The sequence below is a fragment of the Chelonia mydas genome, chromosome 3, assembly GCF_015237465.2.
Source record: "Chelonia mydas isolate rCheMyd1 chromosome 3, rCheMyd1.pri.v2, whole genome shotgun sequence".
Taxonomy (NCBI): domain Eukaryota; kingdom Metazoa; phylum Chordata; order Testudines; family Cheloniidae; genus Chelonia; species Chelonia mydas.
In genome coordinates this window covers 170,451,750-170,473,343 of record NC_057851.1, presented here as the reverse complement: position 1 = coordinate 170,473,343, position 21,594 = coordinate 170,451,750, and the positions used below count along the sequence as shown (strand labels likewise).

The 21,594-nt window shown below is 40.8% G+C and overlaps 1 long non-coding RNA gene across 1 annotated transcript in view; it reads left to right on the top strand.

Moving 5' to 3' along the window:
* The first annotated feature begins 2,596 nt into the window (after positions 1-2,596).
* Positions 2,597-21,594, top strand: part of LOC122465212 — a 37,233-nt gene continuing 18,235 nt past the window's right edge. The window contains exons 1-2 of the long non-coding RNA XR_006289882.1: positions 2,597-3,661; positions 8,463-10,322. This is a non-coding gene — a long non-coding RNA (uncharacterized LOC122465212). The remainder of the gene's footprint in view (positions 3,662-8,462; positions 10,323-21,594) is intronic.

Here is a 21,594-nt window from a genome sequence, read left to right as displayed (position 1 = left end):
ACGTCGCCAGGCAATAGCAACGTGTGGGGAAATCTGGGTGAAGCAGTAATAAGGCCTTCTACTAGAAGAGAAGCTTTCAGGAGAAGAACATCTGAGGGGTACCAACAAGCACAATGAGCAGTGGGCTGTCCTACCATCAATCAGACACTAGCAATGCCTAACTGATTCTGTCTGTTCAAACAACAGCTGCACTAGATCTTTGTTCTGTGTTTGTGCACAGCCAAGCCCAATGGGGACCTGGTCCATGACTGTGGCTCCTAGGCACTACCACAATGAAAATTATTAATAATATAACAAAACACGAATGATTGGAATTTATTATTATTTCACCTGTACACCGCGGTAGCACCTAAAGGCCACCATCAGCTCATGCCCGATTGTGCTAGGCACCAGACAAATATAATGGACAGTCCCTGCCCCACCTGAAGGTGGGTTACAGTGGTGGCGCTATAAAGTGGCACAGGCAAAAAGGACTGGGCCGTGCTGGGCAGAGGAGTCTCTGACTGGGAGCACCAAGAACATACACATGCAATATCACAAACAGTTTTCCCCTACAGTTTGATGAGGAGCTCCGGGGCTTTTGCCTGTGCACAACCAGCTTGCACTGTTCCTATATTACTTCATCTTCATATCCATCATGAGGGAACTGAGCTCTTTCATTATGAGGCATCTTTTGTTCTGCATTGCTGCTACCGTAACCTACTTCGTTAAAGCCTTCCTGTATCATTCACATGCTTTGCTTTGTGCACTTTCAATATACTCAGGCTGGGGGAACCAGTCCTCCAAGCATTTGAGTGTCTTGTGCATAATAGCCAAACCACTGTCTATGGAAGAAAAGGACTGTTAGATGATATGGGCACACATCACTGTGCTTCTCCAATACTTCATCTCTGTTAGGATGCTGTTCTGAGTGCCTTTGCCTGGGCTAAATATACTTATGTAGACTGCTGTGTATGGCAATTAAAATGAGGCAGAGTGAGCTTAGCCCAGAGTCACACATACCCCAGATCTGTGCCACACTACGAGCATTTATCAAGTGCAAGGCCAGTTCTCCCAAGAAGATTTCTGAAATATTGTCTCCTAAGAAGACCAACATTCAGACTGGCTTGACTTGAAGTTCCAATGACATTTTCAAACGTTTTGGTGAACCCCGACCAAATTTCAAGTGATCTGGTTTGAAATTTGGATAAGTATAAATTATAAGTGGATAAGTGCAAATTGTAAGTGAAATTTGGATAACCGCCAGCTGCGGTTCCTCGCTGCCTCGCCAGCCACTCCTTCTGCTCACTGCCTCACCAGCCACTCGCTCGCCAGCCGACTGTCAGTCACCTTCTGCTGCCACCTGCCTCTCTACTGCGACCTCTGCACATCATTCTCTTAGCAATTTTCAGGTCTTACAGGCTGGGCAGAAACACAGTCCCTCCACAACTGATTTCAGCTCTGATTGAGCCTTTAAAATAATAAAGAGGCTTCTAATAAAGCCTATTTAGCCCTTTCTTTGAACAGGGGGGGAAATCCACACCTCCTGGCTAGGACACCTGTCCCCCACCCCTCTTACTTTCACAGGGGTCTGGCATTAGAGCCCATGGCTTTCAGCTGAGAATGACCCCCTTATCTGGGACAGGTTAAGCACAGTTCTGCTCCCCTTTATTCATACAATAATGACAACATTGGTAACAGCATTTCACTACCCCTGCATTCAGTACTAAAGTGATTTGTAACCCAACACCAGCCAAAGTTGATTACTTTGAGCAACACACCATTCTATTTGCTGGATATCTAAGCAGAGCAGGAGCAAACTGTATTTACATGAACACACCTAAAGTCTCTTCCCCTCCCAGCTAGCTGTCAGGGGAGAATTCATTCAGACCCTGCTTACATCTGCAAAGAAAAGCTGGAAAACATGATGTCATTGTACCCTAAAGCCTCACAAATTGGACAGCCAATAAAAAGAGCACAAAATTAATTATTAAAAAGAAAAAAGCATGATGATTCCCACCATTTTGAGGTCTGTCTCATTATTTCTGAATGCTTGACATTGACAGTACTGAACTCAACAAAAACGTTTGTCAGCCAACACCAACTTTCTCACCGCTTTATTCCCAAATTCCCTCAGAGCCAGGTATGCAGCACCACAGTCAAGAGGCAGTAGAAATCACTGGCCTGCTAGTAAGCGGAGATCTGCAGGAACCTGAGAGAAAAAGGGCTGGGTCTGTCTGAGAAGAGGATTTCGTCCTTAACAGCCAGCTAAATAAAGAGGATGAGACATTGGAAACAAAATTAAAAGAACTCTTTTTGTGGGAAGGGCAAATTATTCTAAATAAAAAAAGATATCACAATGGAGATGGTTTTGTGTCAGATTTTGTTTTAATTAGTGAATTGCACCTGGTGTTACCAGCCTGAAGCAAAACCCTAAAGATCTGAACAATCCCCTCACTTTGGGAAACTTGGATCTGTCAGCTGTCCCCTACCTCTACACTGAGCTGAAATTTCAGACTCAACTTCAACTGAAACACCAGAAAAGTTTTGATCCTGATATAAATCCCAATTTTGAGGCTCAGGGGTAAGGATATATGTGCTATTTCTTTATATTTGTAGCAGGAATCCAGGCAGAAGAGGAATAGGGTAGGCTGTTATTATTATTTACTATTTAATTATTACTCTAGGCAGAAGTTCTATGGTGAAGCAGAGCACAAGAAATGACCTAAATTAGGTGCCTACGTATGAATTAAAATGTGTGTGTGACTGCATGTGTGTGTGGGAGGGATCTTACGTTTTCCCAGATTTCTGCTGCAGAAATGAATCCCAGCTGCTTAATCCCTTCAGCCCTCGCAATCAATTTCCATAAGGTTTCATTTTCAAGCCACTCTTTGCAAGGAAATAGTCTGGAAAGGTTTTTTTTTTAAAAATTATTAATTAAAGCTGAGCTGTTTCATGAAGCTCAAATGCCAGCTCTCTAAACAAGAAGTTTGCCTGAGCTCCGATCCCCCTAAGCTACATTTTGAACTTAAGATGAACTATTGTATATACAAGGTTTTGCAAAGCCCAGCTGAAATGTTCCCATTTTGTAATCTTAATTCCAGTACTTTTTTTTTTTTTTTTGAGGGAGTGCCAGGACAAGTAAGCCTCAAAGTGAAAGTTTAGCTAAGAATAAAAGTGATACCTCTCCATTTTATTTGTCCCAGCTGGGTGAAATACAAAAAGCAAGCAATCAGCATTAATAGTAGAAAGGAAATCAAATATTTTAAAATCTTGTACTTTAAATATGTAAACTTATTACACAGGAATTTTAAAAAACAACACATGATTTTAATCTGACAGTGTCTCTTTAAGTAGTTTCATTTTTTTGCTAGTCAATGCCAGGGGTTTGAAAAGACCTCAGGCTTCTGTCAGACATAGCTATACCTCAGCCAGATCATGTGTGATCCTCTGACCCAGTGAACATCTCAGAGGTCTGCATCATTTGATTATAGCATCACATATTTGACAAAAAGCTCCACCCCTTACCAGGGAGCAGCAGCAGCAGTTTTTAGGGGAAGATAGAGGAGAGGCAACTGGACAGAATTACAGCTGAGGGGAGGTTGTTGCCTGTCTCTATTAGGGAGAAGAAGGGGACACCTGCTACTAACTCTGTCTTGGGAGGCTTCAACAAGCTGCAGAGGTAGGTGGTCTGATCCCCTGTGCATGGGAGGACAAGGGGAAAAAGAGGGAAAGCACTTAATTTAGTAGCCTTGAGAGTATTGATTGAGTGAGTGTATCGCCCTTTATCCAGGGCTCCTAACTATAGGTAAATCTTCTGTTTGCTCTCAGGTGCTGTATTCTGTACAGAACAGGTAAGAGTGACCTACTTTTAGAGGCACCCTTACCTCATATACCCCTTAGGTTAAGTGATCTGGAGGAGCAATAGCATGTGGGGAACTGTTTGCCTGCCTTTATTTGTGGGATGTGTGTGACACTTGATTGTCTTTAATTTTAGTATGGTTAATAGCATCTGTGCTGCTGATTTCTCTGTGTGCACAACAGGTATGGAGGTTGGTTAGAGAGTCACAAAATAAAGATGACAAATCTTCTGCCCTCCTTGTTCTTACTCGCTGCTATTTCTGCAGGCAGCCTGTGCTTGCAGACAAATAGAAGGGAATGATCAGGTGCAATTTCTCTACTTAAGTAGGGAGTACTAAAACTATTGCTCTTATTAGTCCTGATTGGATGCTTTCTCTCGGTCACCTGATAAATAGTTCAAGTGCCAGTACTAATGTCTTTAGCACGTGTGTGTTTACGTAACAGTGTTTGTTCACAGTATAGGAACTTCCCAAGGTCTGGGGGGGACGAGGGGGAGGGGATGGTGGACAGTGGTTGTTCATAGCATAAGAACTTTCCTAAGCTCCAAGTGTACTGTAATCATTTTCATTTGGGGGATGGGGAGGAGAGTTTTTAAACCATTTGGATTTATAAAAACAATTAAATATAGTTGTGTTGGAGAATAATGATTCTAGATCCCGCCTTCTAGCTTAAATGTCATCGGATTCCGCTATGACTTGTGGTTCACGTGGAATCAGATTCTGCGCTCGTTTGTACTGGTGTAATTGAAGCTACAGAAGTTACTCCTAATTTACACTCATATAACTGAGAGCAGAATTTTCCTGGTAGCACATCTCTCACTTTCTGTAAGTGGACAATCAGGACCTTGCTGCTAGAAATATTAGGGCCTGGTGCTGCAAACACTTGCCCATGTGAGTAACTTCACTCTTATGAGTAGTGAGCCTACCAATGGACTTAGCCTCACTCTGAGGATGCCCCTCCATTTAAATCCCAATATATTGAATTCTCTTCCCTAATTACAGAGAGTATGTGTGTATTGTTGTCTTAAATAATTTGTATTCTGTGATTTATATGGAAGAGTATCTGTTTGGATGGAAATGAGAAAGCAGGGTTGCTAAGGCCTAACTGGCTTAATCTTAAGAAACCTGTTTAGAGTCTTGAAAAATATAACAAAAGTAATGATTCTCTTTATCAGTGCTCTGGCTTTTGGTCTCACAGAACCTGAGTAGTTGCCAATGGCCCTTATTCTGCAAAGGACATAGGCAAGTGCTTAACTTTAAGGCCAAGAGTAGTCCCATGGACTTCAATGGGACTATTTGGGTACTTAAACATGTGCTTAAGTGCTCTACTGGATCCAAGCTTATGTGAGCCCCATGGCCTAGTCTGATTAACTCGATTCTCATGTTTCACCATGTGTAAATTGGGACTAATACCTCACTACATCAGAAACATGGTAAAGGTTAATTCATTAGTGTCGATAAACTATGCTGGGATACTCCGCTGAAAGGTGCTAGTCCAGTGCCAAGATTTACACAAATGTACAGGGGGGAATGATTCAAAGGCAGAGGGAATTACTAACATTTGAATTGTCTCAGGGTGCCCTCTTTTGGAGCTTCTGAATCACTGCATTGGATTCAGATATATCTTCAACAGTCATTCTCTCTTGCTAACATCTGTACTCCGTAATTGAGGGCTTTGGTTTTAGGTATGTTTTTTTAAAATGTGAGGAGTCCTTTTATCACAATTAAATACAAAATCAGAAGGTGTAATCTGATTTTGCGGGTTTACTGCAGCACTCACCTTAGTCCTCAACCCTGTGCTGCTTCCAATGCAATATCAACGAGGAGTGGTGTTTGACCTCTACACGTAATTGAGCTGTCAGTCCGAAGTGGCAAAAGAGGCTCTATTTTGATATAAACAGGTTTATCAACTATGATTTCCAGAGGATCCGAAGGAAGGTAGGTACCCAAATTTCATTACATTTTAGTGAGATATGGGTATCTCACTTCCTTTAACCCTTTGAAAATCTCACCCTTTGTCAGTAGACAATGAACGGTGTCTCCTGGATGGCTTTCTAACCAAAGGTCTCTAAAAATAAGATGGTACGTGGTCTAAGGCAGATCATTCAGAAGATGGTTTCAGATGGTATGTTATCTTATAGAAGCAGAGAGCAGGATGGGGTCCAGACAACAATTTTTCTATGGCTTAAACCAAAGCTGCAAAATTGTTATGGAAACTTACCAGCCAAAGTACAAAATTTGCATGCCTACCCTAATGGGTGATGGTGGGCGTGGAGGAGGATGGGAGGTTTTTACTTATCCCTCAAAATAAATAACTTGCCCAAGGCATGAGGGTGCTTAGAAATTTGTGAGGTTGGCTTAACCAATGGCTCCAGTCATACAGGGTTAAAGAAACATTTTTTTTTGTCTGGCCTCTAGTAAGCTTGAAGTTTATCTTGAGAAGTTTCAGGGGACAGTCCATTGTCTGTTGGAGAGGAGGATAGTTGAATATTTCTACTAGCCTAGAGAAGTTGTTCCACCTTATTTCTATTGTTTAAAGTCCATTCCAGTGAATAAAAGAAAGTTCTCCTGCATCCTCACTGTGCTTGATTCCATGGGACATCCTGGATTTGGAACTGAAGGCTCCTCTCAAACACCTACATTACTAGATCAGCTAACCTTTTAAGGAGGGATTATATAGTGTGTATGGAATGCACCTAGAGGCGGAAGAGAGCCAATGACAATACCAGGGCATCAGAGGTGGCAGGAGGAGAAGAGTTACTCCCCTATTTAAAATGAAGTGTCTGTTCTGCTTGATCTTTCTTGGCCCACTGTACTCTCTCTTTCTACTGCCTGTCTGCTTACTCTCCTGCCCCAAATCTGGAACCCAGTCCAGATCTAGGGGAGTCCTTTCATCTACTTTAACAGCAGTTTGATCAAGTGTTTCTATTTTCCAGCCTCTCGTAGTGGGGTATCATGAGACTTCCCAGCCCATGATATCACTGTGGTGCAGCAATCAGAACAGAGATGTAGTGGCTCACCAAGGCCACAATAAACTAAGGACCAAGCTTCATGGATATGTTGTCCCGGTTGAGCCTGCCAAGCCACAGTGAGAATTTTGGATCAATTGACTCTGAAGATGATGCAGCTGTATGTTGCCCTGTGCAGAATCATGTTGTGGGCTGTTTCAGATTCTGTTCTGCTTAAAAGGGTACTGGGGCCTTGTATTACCCCAGCTTGGTTTTACTGTGGTAGCAGTCTGTGGGACAGATTACAATTAAAGAAGTCTTTACCATCCAGTGTTCCAAAGGGCATTGCCCAGCTCAGTCAGCTGGTATCCATTGTCAGCCTTCTCCTGTGATTCCTGCAGAGTATGCCTAGGAAGAGCCCACACTTAAGAAAACATTAATTGTTCCTGGGCAACAAATAAATACAGTGAAGAAGCTCACTAACCTGTGTTCTCCCTGCTGGCCCTGACAATGCTGTAAGGACAACATCCAGACAAGGAAAGAAGACCAGGGAGATGCAGAGCTTCTGTATCAATTGACTGGTGAAAAGGGTTATCTTCTGAATTCTACCTGGATGGCAAACACTCAGCCTTGCTAGGTGTCAGAACACTTTGAATTTGGGCTGGAAGTGACAAGCCTTTGTCCTCTTTGCTTACCAGCTCAAGATTTTGTAACACTGCATGTTATGTGGTAAATGTATATTCTGCTTGAAGTGTGGAGGGGACCTGATGTAACAAATTGTCTAAATGCTATTTGATAGCTACTGTAGCAGAGATGGGCTAAGAAACCTGGTGTTCAGGCCATGATTAGGTGAAAGTTGATATTTAGGGTTAATGTTTTACATTAATACTGAAGAGCACAAAATTCACATAAGATTCTCTCACAGATTTCAACCCAAGATGGAAGAAATCTAGCAAGATTATTTTTTCTCCTGATGTTTGTCACATTGGAACTGCAACAATTGCTTCTTTTTATTTGGATCCAGGGTAGCGCTAAAACTTCAAGAAAAGGTTTGGGGCTGAGTTTGAATCCAAAGCTCATCCTCCTAACATTCTGAGGAGGTTGGAGTTTGAGGTTCCACTTGTGTGCAGACAATGCACGTCATCAACTGATCAGTGGCCCATGGTTTGTAAAGTTCAATAACTTCCTGTCAGTCAGTGGACACAAAGCAAGAGGCAGAGAGATCAACAGGAAGCCTTTGTATATCTTTGCTATTCTCAAACACCAGGAGAGAGACTGAGAACTGGTATTTTCTCTTGCTGTCCTTTTACTTCAGAGAAGGACATCTGGAGGCATTTTGACTATAGGAATAGCATCTGGAAGAAGATGACTTTCTGTGGGTGCAGAAGAGTGTTCTTGAAAGTCACCTAGGGGCTAGTTAAGGAAGTCTCTGAAGAATCTACTTGTTTGTCAGGCTTGTAAGGCAGTTTGGCTGACAAATGGCAGCCTAGATCAATGTGAAGAGGGGAACCTTGAGGTAATTTTTCTGGGCAGTCATGTAAGAGGCTTCTCTCATGGACTGGGGCCAAGCTGTTCATTGACTGTGGCAGAGCAGAAACAGCCAGAGCTGCCTATAACTGACTGCAAAGGTAACTTACAGGATGGGTACCTTAGACTTCTTTTGTTCTTTTACCAGGTCAAACAGGAAGAAAATCCTCTGTCAAAATGAAGGCAAAGATCTTTACAACGAGCATAAGAAATGACGAGTGCCGTTGCATAGCCCTCGCCATCCAAGGCAGAATGAGACTAGTCGCTGGAGTTGTGGTGCTGGAGTCTGCATCAGGAGATGAGGTGCCCAAGTAGCCAGCACTGCCACTAATTTCCATTGCTGTTAATCTGAGTGTGAAAGACCAATCCATCATCCCAGAGTGATGGATGTGGGAGGTGGCTAGACCTGATAACTCACAGGGACAAGGGGAGAAGAAACAATCACTTCTCTCTGGAAAGGAAAGGATGGCCAAGTGATTAAAGCACTAAACTAGCACTCAAGTGCCTGGGTTCAATTCCTGTCAAATCACTTAATGTTTCTATCCCTATTTTGCAGAAGGAAAAATAATACACCCCTACTCCACATGGGTGTTGTGGGGATAAATTATTAACATTTGCGGAGTGATGGTACACTTTGGTGATAAGGGCTGTACAAATAGACAGAGATCTTGAAAATAACAAAATAAATAATGCTTTACCCCTGCCAAAGCTCTTGGCAACTGAACCAAACAAATACAAAGAAACCCATGGATCCTTCAAAATACAAACACATAGCAACAACCACAGGGCTGAAATAAAAGGAATGAGATATGAAATTAAATGAGATACGAAATAAAAGGAATAAGAAAAAATGGATGGACAGGGACATCAATATTAGGTCAGATTTCCAAGTGCTCGGCACCAGCAACAGGGGCCAGATTTTCAAAAGAGCTCCTCTCCAATTTAGTCAGCTACACAAGGTCCAATGTTTTCAAAGTGTTCAGCAGCGCTCATGGTGACGTTTCTGGGCAGATTTTTCAAGAGCTCAGCACGCAATATATTGAGCTCTTTTGAAATCTGGAAACGTTAGCTCTTTTGAAAATCTGATCCATATTGTGCTAACCTGATGGGATCTGACTTACAAGGCATTGCAAACAAGCGGTTTAATTTTTCTCCCTCTCCTCATTCCCAGAAAATTGCAACACATTATTTTCTCCTTCTCACTGTGGAATCCAACTCTGCACTGCTATAAAGATGAGAAGATCAGTTGGGGAGGGATGTTCTTGCAAACAGTCTGTTTCCCTCTACTGGAAGTAGCAGAATAGAACAGTTCTAAGGTATCAGCTGATTTGCAAAGCAACTATAAAACCAAGTCTGGAAACTTACAGGAAAGGTGAAACTGCATCTTTTGTGATCAGAGCTCTCAGACTGTGCTCCAGGAGATGGCAGTCTCAGCAAGCAGGAAACTTGTTCTCCAGCAGACATGCATTCTTTGTTTTTTAAGTTCATACAGTTGTGGGGCTTTTCTCATAATCTTTATCTTTCAAAGAAGACCAGCAGCCTGTGTGTTTGACAAATATTTGTAGAGTACTGTAAATTCATATAGACTTCAAAATGACCTTTGAGTGAAAACTGGAGCAGATTCCCACACAGAAAGGAATTGGGTTTAGTTACTATTTTTGTATACAAAACCTGTATAAACAGAAGATATTTAAGTGTATTCCCTAAATACTTCACCTCCAGAACTGTGGTTGGAATAGTATAGCTGCATGTTCTCTTTATCACAGCTCTTCAGATCTGCTATCAAGGGCCTGATCCGTCTCTCCTTACACTGGCAGAACTGCCATTGACTTCCCAAGCTCCATGGACCTTAGAGGATCTACAGGAGTGAAGGGGTATCCCTTTGTTTTGGTGCAGGCTCTGAAGCTTTGGCACCCCTTCTTTACCAATATCGGTTACCTTCCTTACCCGGGGCTCAATCCTGCAAGACACTGAGCAATTCTTGGCAGTGTTAAGCGTTCAGTGGGAGGTGAGGGCACTCAGCACTTCCAAGAGCCCCTCACAGGATCAAGCCCAGAATATCCATAGGGGCACAGTGAGGACACAGAGTGTGTTGTGTCCCCACACTTAGCTTACCTCCAGCTCAGTCCCCTGTGGTGCCCAGGGAATGGGGTAAGGGTCTGCGCTGAGGAGGCAGCTGGCCTTCTATGGGGGAGAGAGGAGATCTGTGCGTGGTAGGTCTCCTCCTTGTATGTAGCTCTCCAGGGCATGAACTGGCTGTTATTAAAACCTTTATACAGGACAGACCTTTTGGAGCAGAGGTCTGCTAGTTTGCAATGAGGGTCTGTTTCCAAGACAGGGCAATGTGTTTGCTTAGCTAAGCTGACAAAGGAAACCTAAATATATTAACAATATAAATAAAAGGGAAAATATAATAAATACATTGGGCCTGTTTCTCATTTACCTTATGAGGTCCCTTGACACTGAAGGGGATTTACAGCAGTTGTAAATGTAATTTATGCCTGCTTTAAGGCCCCTTTGTGCTATCTGGATGGTGGAAAAGGACCTTAGTGTGAAGGAAAATTAAGATTGGTATGAGGCTTTTGGAAATGGCTTATAGCAGAGCAGAAGTGCTAATGTTGCTATTTCTGTTTCAGGGCTGCACATTTTCTTTTAAACAAAATATTAATTTCTTAATAAATTAGTCTCTTTTAAGGCTTCTAGTCCTTGGAATTTCTATGCGTTTGCTCTTTGAAAGTAACGATTTGTAACTTCTGGGGACTCCACTGAAAAATTAAGAGACAATTTGGATCTCATGCTGATGTCACTCCATTGATTTTTTTTTTCTTTCTTTTTTTTTCGAGTGACTTTGATTTGACACTTCTATAACTGAGGTCATATCATATATAAGGCTATATACTGACCTGCTGCATCCATGTCTTTGACTCAAAGTTGAAAGTTGGATTTTTGGTTTTTGTTCAATGTCTAACAGTATTAGCAGAAGGGCTGTCAAGCGATTAAAAAAATGAATCACGATTAATTGTGTGATTAATTGCACTGTTAAACAATAATCAAATACCATTTAAATATTTTTGGATGTTTTCTACATTTTCAAATATATTGTATTCTGTCTTGTAATTGAAATCGAAGTGTACAGTGCTCACTTTATATTTTTTGATCACAAGTATTTGCACTGTAAAAAAACAAAAGAAAGTACTGTAGTGCAATCTCTTTATGATGGAAGTTGAATTTACAAATGTAGAATTATGTACAAAAACGCAGCATTCAAAAATAAACCAGTGTAAAATTTTAGAGCCTGCAAGTCCAGTCAGTCCTACTTTTTGTTCAGCCAAGCACTCAGACAAACAAGTTTGTTTACATTTTGCAGGAGATAATGCTGGCCACTTCTTGTTTACAATGTCACCTGAAAGTGAGAACAGGCGTTCTCATGGCACTGTTGTAGCTGGCATCGCAAGATATTTACATGCCAGATGCTCTAAAGATGTATATGTCCCTTCATGCTTCAACCTCTATTCCAGGGGACATGCATCCATGCTGATGACAGGTTCTGCTTGATAACGATCCAAAGCAGTGCGGACCAATGCATGTTCATTTTCATTATCTGAGTGAGATGCCACCAGCAGAAGGTTGATTTTCTTTTTTGGTCGTTTGGGTTCTGTAGTTTAAGCATCAGAGTGTTGCTCTTTTAAGACTTCTAAAAGCATGCTCCACACCTCGTCCCTCTCAGATTTTGGAAGGCACTTCAGATTTTCAAGCCTTGGGTCGAGTGCTATAGCTGTCTTTAGAAATCTAACATTGGTACCTTCTTTGCGTTTTGTCAAATCTGCAGTGAAAGTGTTCTTAAAATGAACATGTGCTGGGTCATCATCCGAGACTGCTATAACATGAAATATATAACAGAATATGGGTAAAACAGAACAAGGGACATACAGTTCTCCCCTGAGGAGTTCAGTCACAAATTTTATTCACACATTATTTTTTTAACGAGAGTCATCAGCATGGAACTATGTCCTCTGGAATGGTGGCCGAAGCACGAAGGGGCATCCGAATGTTTAGCATATCTAGCATGTAAATACCTTGCAATTCTGGCTACAAAAGTGCCATGCAAATGCCTGTTCTCACTTTCTGGTGACATTGTAAATAAGAAGATGGCAGCATTAGCTCCCGTATATCTAAACAAACGTGTTTGTCTTAGCGATTGGCTGAACAAGAAGTAGGACTGAGTGGACTTTGTTTTGTTTTTGAGTGCAGTTATGTAACAAAACAAAAAATTTACATTTTTAAGTTGCATTTTCACGACAAAGAGATTGCACTACAGTACTTGTGTGAGGTGAATTGAAAAATACTATTTCTTTTGTTTACAAATATTTGTACTGTAAAAATGATCAAAAATAATATACACTTTGATTTCAATTACAAAAAATACAATATATATGAAAATGTAGAAAAACATCCAAAATATTTAATAAATTTCAATTGGTATTTTATTGTTTAACAGTGTGATTAATCATGATTAATTTTTTTGAGTTAATCACGTGAGTTAACTGTGATTAATCAACAGTCCTAATTAGCAGTTGAATCACATGGTGGTGGTGTTTCAAACTACCTACGGATCAATAAGACACCTATATATTAATCTGCAGAAGGAAGGTTAGAAGTTTCAGCTGTTTTAATTCAGAACTTCAATTTAGAAGAACAGAGCATATTTTCTGCAGAAAGGCCACAAATTCATGCTCTGTTCCAGTGTGGTCAACCTTGGGGAGGACTTGCATTAGGGGATAAACCACAGGGAAGCCAGCAGGACATAGATGGACAAGGTGTATGTTCTGTTTCAAAATGTTCCAGTTAAAATAACTACATTACAGAGGAACTCAGAATGTAGGACCAGTTTGATATGTTACTCAATTGGCATAATTTCCAAGGTCTTTTAAGACAGTCCTAATTTGTGAATGATTTTTTTTTTACTTAAAAGAAAAGTGGATAATTGAATTGAATTGCTTGTGAAATGATGCAGTCCTCACTCTCCCTGATCCCTCTGGCTTGGTATATTGTAGGTTCCCATGATGTTCCCAGGAGATGGCAAGTTTCCCCAGCTGTCTCAGGAGGCACTTGGCAGGGGGGAAAAACATCTCACCTGTGTTGCAAAGTTCTGTTTTTAAAATGGAGAAGGTTTTTAAAACAAAAAAAATCAAATCTACTTTGGAAAGTTCTTGCTTTGCTCTCCTCTTGCTTGGACTAAAAATTGACTCCTCAGTTTCACTTTCTTGGGTAGGAGCATAATCTCCAGTGTTTGGGTTGCAAACTCTAACGGGGAATGTTTAAATGAAGGCAAACTATTTTCACTGACATTTCAGACAATCATGAAAACATTTCTCTTCAGTTTTATAATGCCTCCTTTTATTTATTTATTTTAAACTAAATTTTATTATTTGTATTCTGGCTGGTAGCACCTGGTAGCTGTAGTCAGTGACCAGGATCCCATTGACCTAGGCACTGTTCAAACACAAAACAAAAAGTCTGCCCTTCTCCCCAAGGATTTTGGGACTAAATGACCAGACAAAGTCCCTTTTATATATATAAACACACACTCGCAAACTCAAAGTGTAGCCCAACTGAGAACTACTAAACAACAGAAACATGTGACATAAAAGAACGTAAACATAATAAAATCTAAAACTATCCATTTGGAAATAAATACTTTGAACAGAGAAGATAAGCAAGGTAAGCAATGGAATGTTAAACTTTATACAAACATAGAAGTTTTGAAATAGACCTGGAGTCTTATTTGCTTTGAATCTCTGTTACAAAGATATTGGATCAAAGCTTGTCCCTCTAATGCAAAATAAATTGTATTAAATATAATTATATGCCACTCACAAAGATTCAAAGACAGACCTCATCAGCCATACAAATATCTAGGTACGTGCATTACAGGTTTCTCCGAGGCTTGGGAAACAATTAATTTAATTTAATAACTGAGTGGGGGGATGGTGTTTTCATTAATTTTATGAAAAAACTCAATTACCAGCTCATAAGGAGTCTGATCCAAAACCTATACAAGTCAGTGGAAGTCTGTCAACTTACTTCAATGGACTTTAGATCAGGCCCAAAATACACAGTAATCTTCCCCCCACAACATGCCTAGGCAATATAATGATGCATCTTCCTTTCCTCATTCTATATATGGGAAAATCACACCTTCTAGTCCCTGCTAATTTTGAGGCAAGAGCCTCACTGCCATTATCAGAGGTTCTCTAGTAGTATGTTAATGAAGCAATGAGACATGACAGGTTGTGTGTTGTGGTCTAATAATATGCCTTGGAGGTTAATGGCACCTGGCCTTTTGTCTTCATGTACAAAGTGACTATGAGCAACCAACTGTCCAGGTATATCGTTATTAGCCCTTGATCTACTCTGGTCTGTCTTCTTGCAGTTATGGAAAATTCATGTATATAGTTAAAAAACACCATGCAATCCCTTCACTTCTTAGTTTAGGTGCAAGGTCATGTTTGAAGGACAAAGTTTTTGATTATGGCAATGAAAAACCATTAGCACATTTAAGAGAAACAATTTGAAAATTAATGGATTTTCTTTTTGTTTTTCCCTGAAGGAAGCAGATAAACAACCATCCCATAACTGTGGGAAAAAGTCCGGGGGAGAATGAGAAGCCTCCCATTACACTTAGAGTCCTAGCTTTGTCCTGTCCTCGGGAAAGTGCAAGAAGAATGGCTGGGGAGGAGGCTGGTCACTGCATGCCCCCATCTATCCTCCATGGCAACCAGCAGAAGTGACTGACTACAGAGAGAAGCATATGTTCTGTTCAGATAAGGGATTATACAGTGGCCACACAACCTGGCTTCATGCTGGGAGTCTGGGGAGGCTCTATGTAACCTGATAATCTCTGAATAAATTAAATCTTCCAGATAGCACAATCTGCTGATGGAAAGCAGTGCTTAGTTTTAGCATACCTGAGCTAAGCAAAAACTCAGGTGCTCGAAAGCAAGCTGCGTGTGTGGTTTCCTTGGGTGACAGTTCAAAACCTTGTCAGAATCCTTGTACTGAAGCAGTGATGAGAAAGCTGAAGTGATCTGCTTCCTGCCACAATATTGGCCCTAAATCTATTCTGCGTTAGTATGAAATGAAGCTCTGCCTACATGTGCGGCTGTGGACGATTGAAACCCTACCCATGAATGAGGAACTGACTAAAGTTCCAGTCCAGTGAGTTGCTGAGCTTCATCTGTGGGTGTTCAGCACCTTTCAGGAAAGGGCCATAAAGGCTGGGTCCTGTTCTCCTTAACTCCTAACATTTCCAGTGAGTCTTGCTGGAAGAAGAAGGGCAAGCCCTGGGCCCCAAAAATGTCTGAAGTGCTTGCCTGACTTTAAAAGATTCAAATTTCTGTTACAATTAAATGTGTCAAGTGACTGCTTCAGTGACTGACAAAACCTGGCTGCTTAACTGAGGTGGCCTTCCAACAGAGGTGGAGTAGAGATGTTCCCAGTATTTGCGGGGGGGGGGGGGGGGGGGGGGTATGGGCAAGTAGTCTGTAAAGACAGGTCCTTGCCGAGCTAGGATGGTCTCTTGTACTGTATCTTTCACTTAATAACACAACTGGAACAATGAGAGCCTCTTTCATAGCTGCCACAGTAAAGGACCCTTCATGGAGAATCCCCTGCCAGCAGAGCAATTGCAGCTTGTGTGTGTCTGCAAACAGCAACAGTGGTGGTATCACATAGGGAGAGAAGCGATCACTTAAATAGGCAGGTTATATGAGGGTTCAGAGGTCAAAACCAAGACCCTAAAGCCCATCCAGAAATTAACGGACAGTCAATTCAGATCACAGAGCACTAGTATATTGTGATGATGTGGTATCTCCATAGGCAGTAACTTTCTGCTCTAGCTTCAGTTCCTGATTAAATTCAGGATTAAAGATGAAACCCCCCATAGGGCATGTTGCAGCAGTCTGATTTTTGAGGTGACAAAGACATTGATGACAGGAGCTATGTCCATGTGTGATAGAGATGGGAGGCAGTGTAGTTTGGTGGGTGGGGCACCAGAGTGGAAGTCAGGAAACTTGGATTGTATTCCTGGCTTGGTCATGGACTTGCTGTGTAACTGGGAAACATCACTACACCTCTCTGTATCTCTGTTTCCTTTCATGTCCATGTAGACTGTAAGCTGTTCAAGCAAGGATTCTCTCTTGCTAGGTGTGTGTATGGTGTCTAGCTCAATGGGGCCCTAATCTTGACTGGGGCCACTATGCATTACCATATACAAATTAAGAAGGAGACTGGGGCTGTGGGGAGTCCATCTTGGTCACTTATGAGACCCTTTCATCTATAAGGACCTGGTGAGCTAACCAGATGCCCATGAATATCAGACATGTGTCCTCTATAAAAGTAATATTTTGCCAGAATCTTCAAGTTGCTTTCGCCAACCAAGTTGTCTTGAATGTAGTTCCAGAGATATATCAACATAGTTATCATAATATACATATACCTGATTCTAGAAAGATAACTGAATTGTAATTTTAAAAAAAGTGTAGTACTAGGTACAGGATGACATCCACAGAGACATGTAATAATTATCTTTTTGTATATAGTCTCCTTAAGAACATAAGAACGGCCATACCGGGTCAAACCAAAGGTTCATCTAGCCCAGTATCCTGTCTTCCTACAGTGGCCAATGCCAGGTGCCCCAAAGGGAATGAACAGAACAGGTAACCATCAAGTGATCCATTCCCTGTCGCTCATTCCCAGCTTCTGGCAAACAGAGGCTAGGGACACCACACGTGCCCATCCTGGCTAATAGCCATTGATAGACCTATCCTCCAAGAATTTATGTAGTTCTTTTTTGAACCCTGTTATAGTCTTGGCCTTCACAACATCCTCTGGCAAAGAGTTCCACAGGTTGACTGTGCATTGTGTGAAGAAATACTTCCTTTTGTTTATTTTAAACCTGCTGCCTATTAATTTCATTTGGTGACCCCTAGTTCTTGTGTTATGAGAAGAAATAAGGAAGTGTTATTTACTCACTTTCTCCATACCAGTCATGATTTTATAAACCTCTATCATATCCCCCCTTAGACATCTCTTTTCCAATCTGAAAAGTCCCAGTCTTATTAATCTGTCCTCATATGGAAGCCGTTCCATACCCCTAATCATTTTTGTTCCTGTTTTCTGAAACTTTTCCAATTCCAATATATCTTTTTTGAGATGGGGCGACCACATATGCACACAGAATTCAAGATGTGGGTGTACTATGGATTTATATAGAGCTCTTAATGATTCCCAACATTCCCTTTCTTAATGATTCCCAACATTCTGTTCGCTTTTTTGACTGCTGCTGCACATTGAGTGGATGTTTTCAGAGAACTATCCACAGTGACTCCAAAATCTCTCTCTTGAGCTGTAACAGCTCATTTATGAATATGTTGAATAGGACTGGTCCCAGTACAGACCCCTAGGGTACACCACTATTTACCTCTCTCCATTCTGAAAACTGACCATTTATTCCTACTCGTTTTAACCACTTACCAATTCATGAGAGGACCTTCCCTCTTATCCCATGACAGCTTACTTTGCGTAAGAGCCTTTGGTGAGGGACCTTGTCAAAGGCTTTCTGAAAATCTAAGTACCCTATATCCACTGCATTCCCCTTGTCTACCTGCTTGTTGACCCCTCAAAGAATTCTAGTAGATTGGTGAGGCATGATTTCCCTTTACAAATACCATGTTGACTTTTCCCTAGCAAATTATGTTCATCTAAGTGTCTGACAATTTTGTTCTTTACTATTGTTTCAATCAGTTTGCCCGGTACTGAAGTCAGGTTTACCAGCCTGTAATTTCCGGGAACACCTCTGGAGCCCTTTTTAAAAATTGGCATCACATTAGCTATCCTCCAGTCATTTGGTACAGAAGCTGATTTAAATGATAAGTTACAGACTACAGTTAGTAGTTCTGCAATTTCATATTTGCATTCTTTCAGAACCTTTTTGGGTGAATACCATCTGGTCCTGGTGACTTATTACTGTTTAGTTTATCAGTTTGTTCCAAAACCTCTTCTAATGACACCTCAATCTGGGACAGTTCCTCAGATTTGTCACCTAAAAAGAATGGCTCAGGTTTTGGAATCTCCCTCCCATCCTCAGCCGTGAAGACCGATGCAGAGATTTAATTTAGTTTCTCCACAATGGCCTTATCGTCCTTGAGTGTTCTTTTAACATCTCAATCGTACGGTGGCCCCACTGGTTGTTTAGCAGGTTTCCTGCTTCTGATGTACTTAAAAAATGTTTTGCTATTACTTTTTGAGTCTTTGGCTAGCTGTTCTTCAAATTATTTTTTTGGCCTTCCTAATTATATTTTTACATGTCATTTGCAAATACAGCACACTTTAGTAAGGTATTGGATAAGCTGAGTGGCATGAGGTTCTGCCAACATTTTGTAGGCAAGCAATATTTAAAAAAACATTCAGGAGCATTTTGCTGCACTACACAAATAGTTGGGAAGAACTGAGTAAGCAGCAAAAACAAGCTCTCTGGCTGACTAATTTTGAGGCCACCCAATACATCATACACAAATCTGGGATGCAATCTATCTTGTCAAAAGGGATATAGTCTAATGCAAGGAATACCCTAGTGTTACCAGTACAAACTAGCAGCTCATTGTACCATTCCTTGTTAAGTCATTGTTCAAAATCGTAAGTATAAAACATTTTTAGTAGAATACTTAAGGTACTGTAAATTCAAAAATAAGTAAAAGACAACTCCAGGCAACCTAACCACATCCTGGTTACTGCTCAGGTATTATGTAGGCAATAATGATTATGCTGAAATTGAAGCTTCAAAAAGAATGAGTTCACATGAAGGGGAGAGAGATGGTATTTGTGACGATTACCATGAAATCCATGCAAAAACCAAGGGCTTGATCCTGTGCCTATTGAAGACCATGGGAATTTTGCCATTGACTTCTGAGATGCAAGATCAGACCGCATATGCATTGACTACTAATATAAACCATTTAAATAATTAAGGCAAAAGGTCTGTGATTTCTCTCTCTCTCTCATTCTTTTTTCTATTGCCCAGCTATCAAATTTTGTTGCAAGTTACCAAACTTGTCTGACAGCCTAGACAAACACCACACTTGAAAGAAAGTTTATTTGCCTCACATTCTGGATTTTGCAGAAGTTGTTTCTTTTTAAAATAAGTGATTGATATGGGAGGGGCATGGTGCATGTGGTGGGTCTCTTTGTGACTTTTTGGTGTGTGCATAGTTAGCATAGAGGAGCCTTATATAATGGATGGTGTGGTCCTGCATTGAGCTGAAACTGGGGCAGGGCTCTGCCAATATAGATCTCATGTAGGATCATGGCCATAGAGAGGACTAGTTCACTAGGGACAAGATTCTGATACTCTGATGGCATCATACTCAAGGCCTTGTCTGAACTTGTACTGCTTTAACTATTTTGGTGCAACCCCCTGGTGTGGACTCTGTCATACCAATGCAAAGGTACTTTACACCAATATATCTAATCCTGTGCAGGACTAGGAATAAACTATCTGGAAAAAGACCCCTTTATATTGCATCCGCACTAGGGGTTATAACTATTTCAGTAAAATATCAGACTTCTAACCAACAAGTTATTGACATACACTCTATGTAGACCAGGCCTTACTCCATATGAGTAATCTCTGTGCAATGGACTTGATTCTCAGCCACACTAAGGCCAGTTAAAAGGCTCCTTGGCAGCCCGAGTGGTGAAAAGTGAGAAGCAGGTACATTTACTCTCACTTCAAGATCTCTTTTCCCTGTCAGGAAGATGTAAAGCAACCTTACTATAAATGAGAATCAGATTCAAATGGGTCTTTTATGGACTAATTCACTTCCCAACATAAGTAAGGGTATTAGAATATGGCCCTGAATTATAATTTGGAAGAAAAAATTAAATGAAGACTCTTGCTTTATTACGAGGTATGTGAGAGAAGGGAGGAACATGGCTAAGGTCTTATCTAAATGTAAAAGTTTTACAGCCATAACTATGCTGGTAAGGAGTGTGATTTATGTATTTATTTTTCTGACATAGTTCTGTTTGTGAAAGTCCTAGTGTAGATACAGTTGTACTGGCATAAGGTGCTTTATATCAGTATAGCCTTTTCTCTTCAACAAACTGGAATCTTAAACTAGACTGGAATAAGCACTTTTATAGTGGCGTAACTACATCCACATTATTTGATTTTCCACTATTTGTTGTTGTATCTAATTTTATTATGAACTTTTTATCAGTTTGATTTTCTTTTCTTCCCTCCAATGAAATAACTTGTAAATTTCACTGTGATGGTTTAAATTGAAAGCTGAAGCTTTTTTCCCACGAGAACCTCTCATTTTGTGGTTGCTTGAGGAAGTTGACTTTAGCAATTTAAGATGAAGCAGTGGTTTATTTAGAAAGAAACAGTGGCCGTTAACAACAAAAAATATGCCTAAATATGTTAACAGGTGCAAGAGCTGTCTAATCACATGATGGCTACAGGAAACCTATTAACCAAAGTGTTCAGGTTAGAGATAGGTCACACAGATAATTTAACCTTCTGGTATTTGTTATCTTAGAAATTTTGCTGTATCTTTTTTTTTTTCTTGTACTTCAATGGCTGGATAGAGAAGCTTACAATCTTCAATCTTTAGATTGTGTTATGTGTATGATTTAGATAACAGAGAGGTTGTGACACAAAGCAATGACACTCAGACTGACCCTAACCTTGCGGAGCTCTATTTGGGAACTGGAACTGTGGTGTGAGGTTAAGGGGATGTCAGCATTAAATCCGAATTTCTATGCTTTTGCTGGTTTTATGTCACAGGCTCCAATCTTTGCTAAAATGTAGCCTGCTTCTGTAAATTAAGCAGCTTGGAAGTACGTCAGTGCATGGCATCTTTTTGAAGCCATTAGTCTGTCATTCAGGACATCTCTGAAAGCTGTAAAAGTCTTATTTAGGATTATGCCCTGGCTTACTTGGGGCTAAAACCTCTGTTTTCCAAGACAGCAGAACAAAATCTTCACCTACTATTCCAGACTGCCAAGCAGGGGGCCAGCCTGACCCAGCAGTCCAATAATGGTACATCTGAGATACAGAACTGCCATTGACAAATGAAATTTTTCTTTTAATCTTCAGAATGTAAACCTTATCCTGCAGCATTAGAGACCCCAGAACAACAACATTGTATGGGTGGGTTAACAGGGCCTAGATCTCTAATTATATAAATCATACCTGATATAAATGAGAGTGTTCTTGT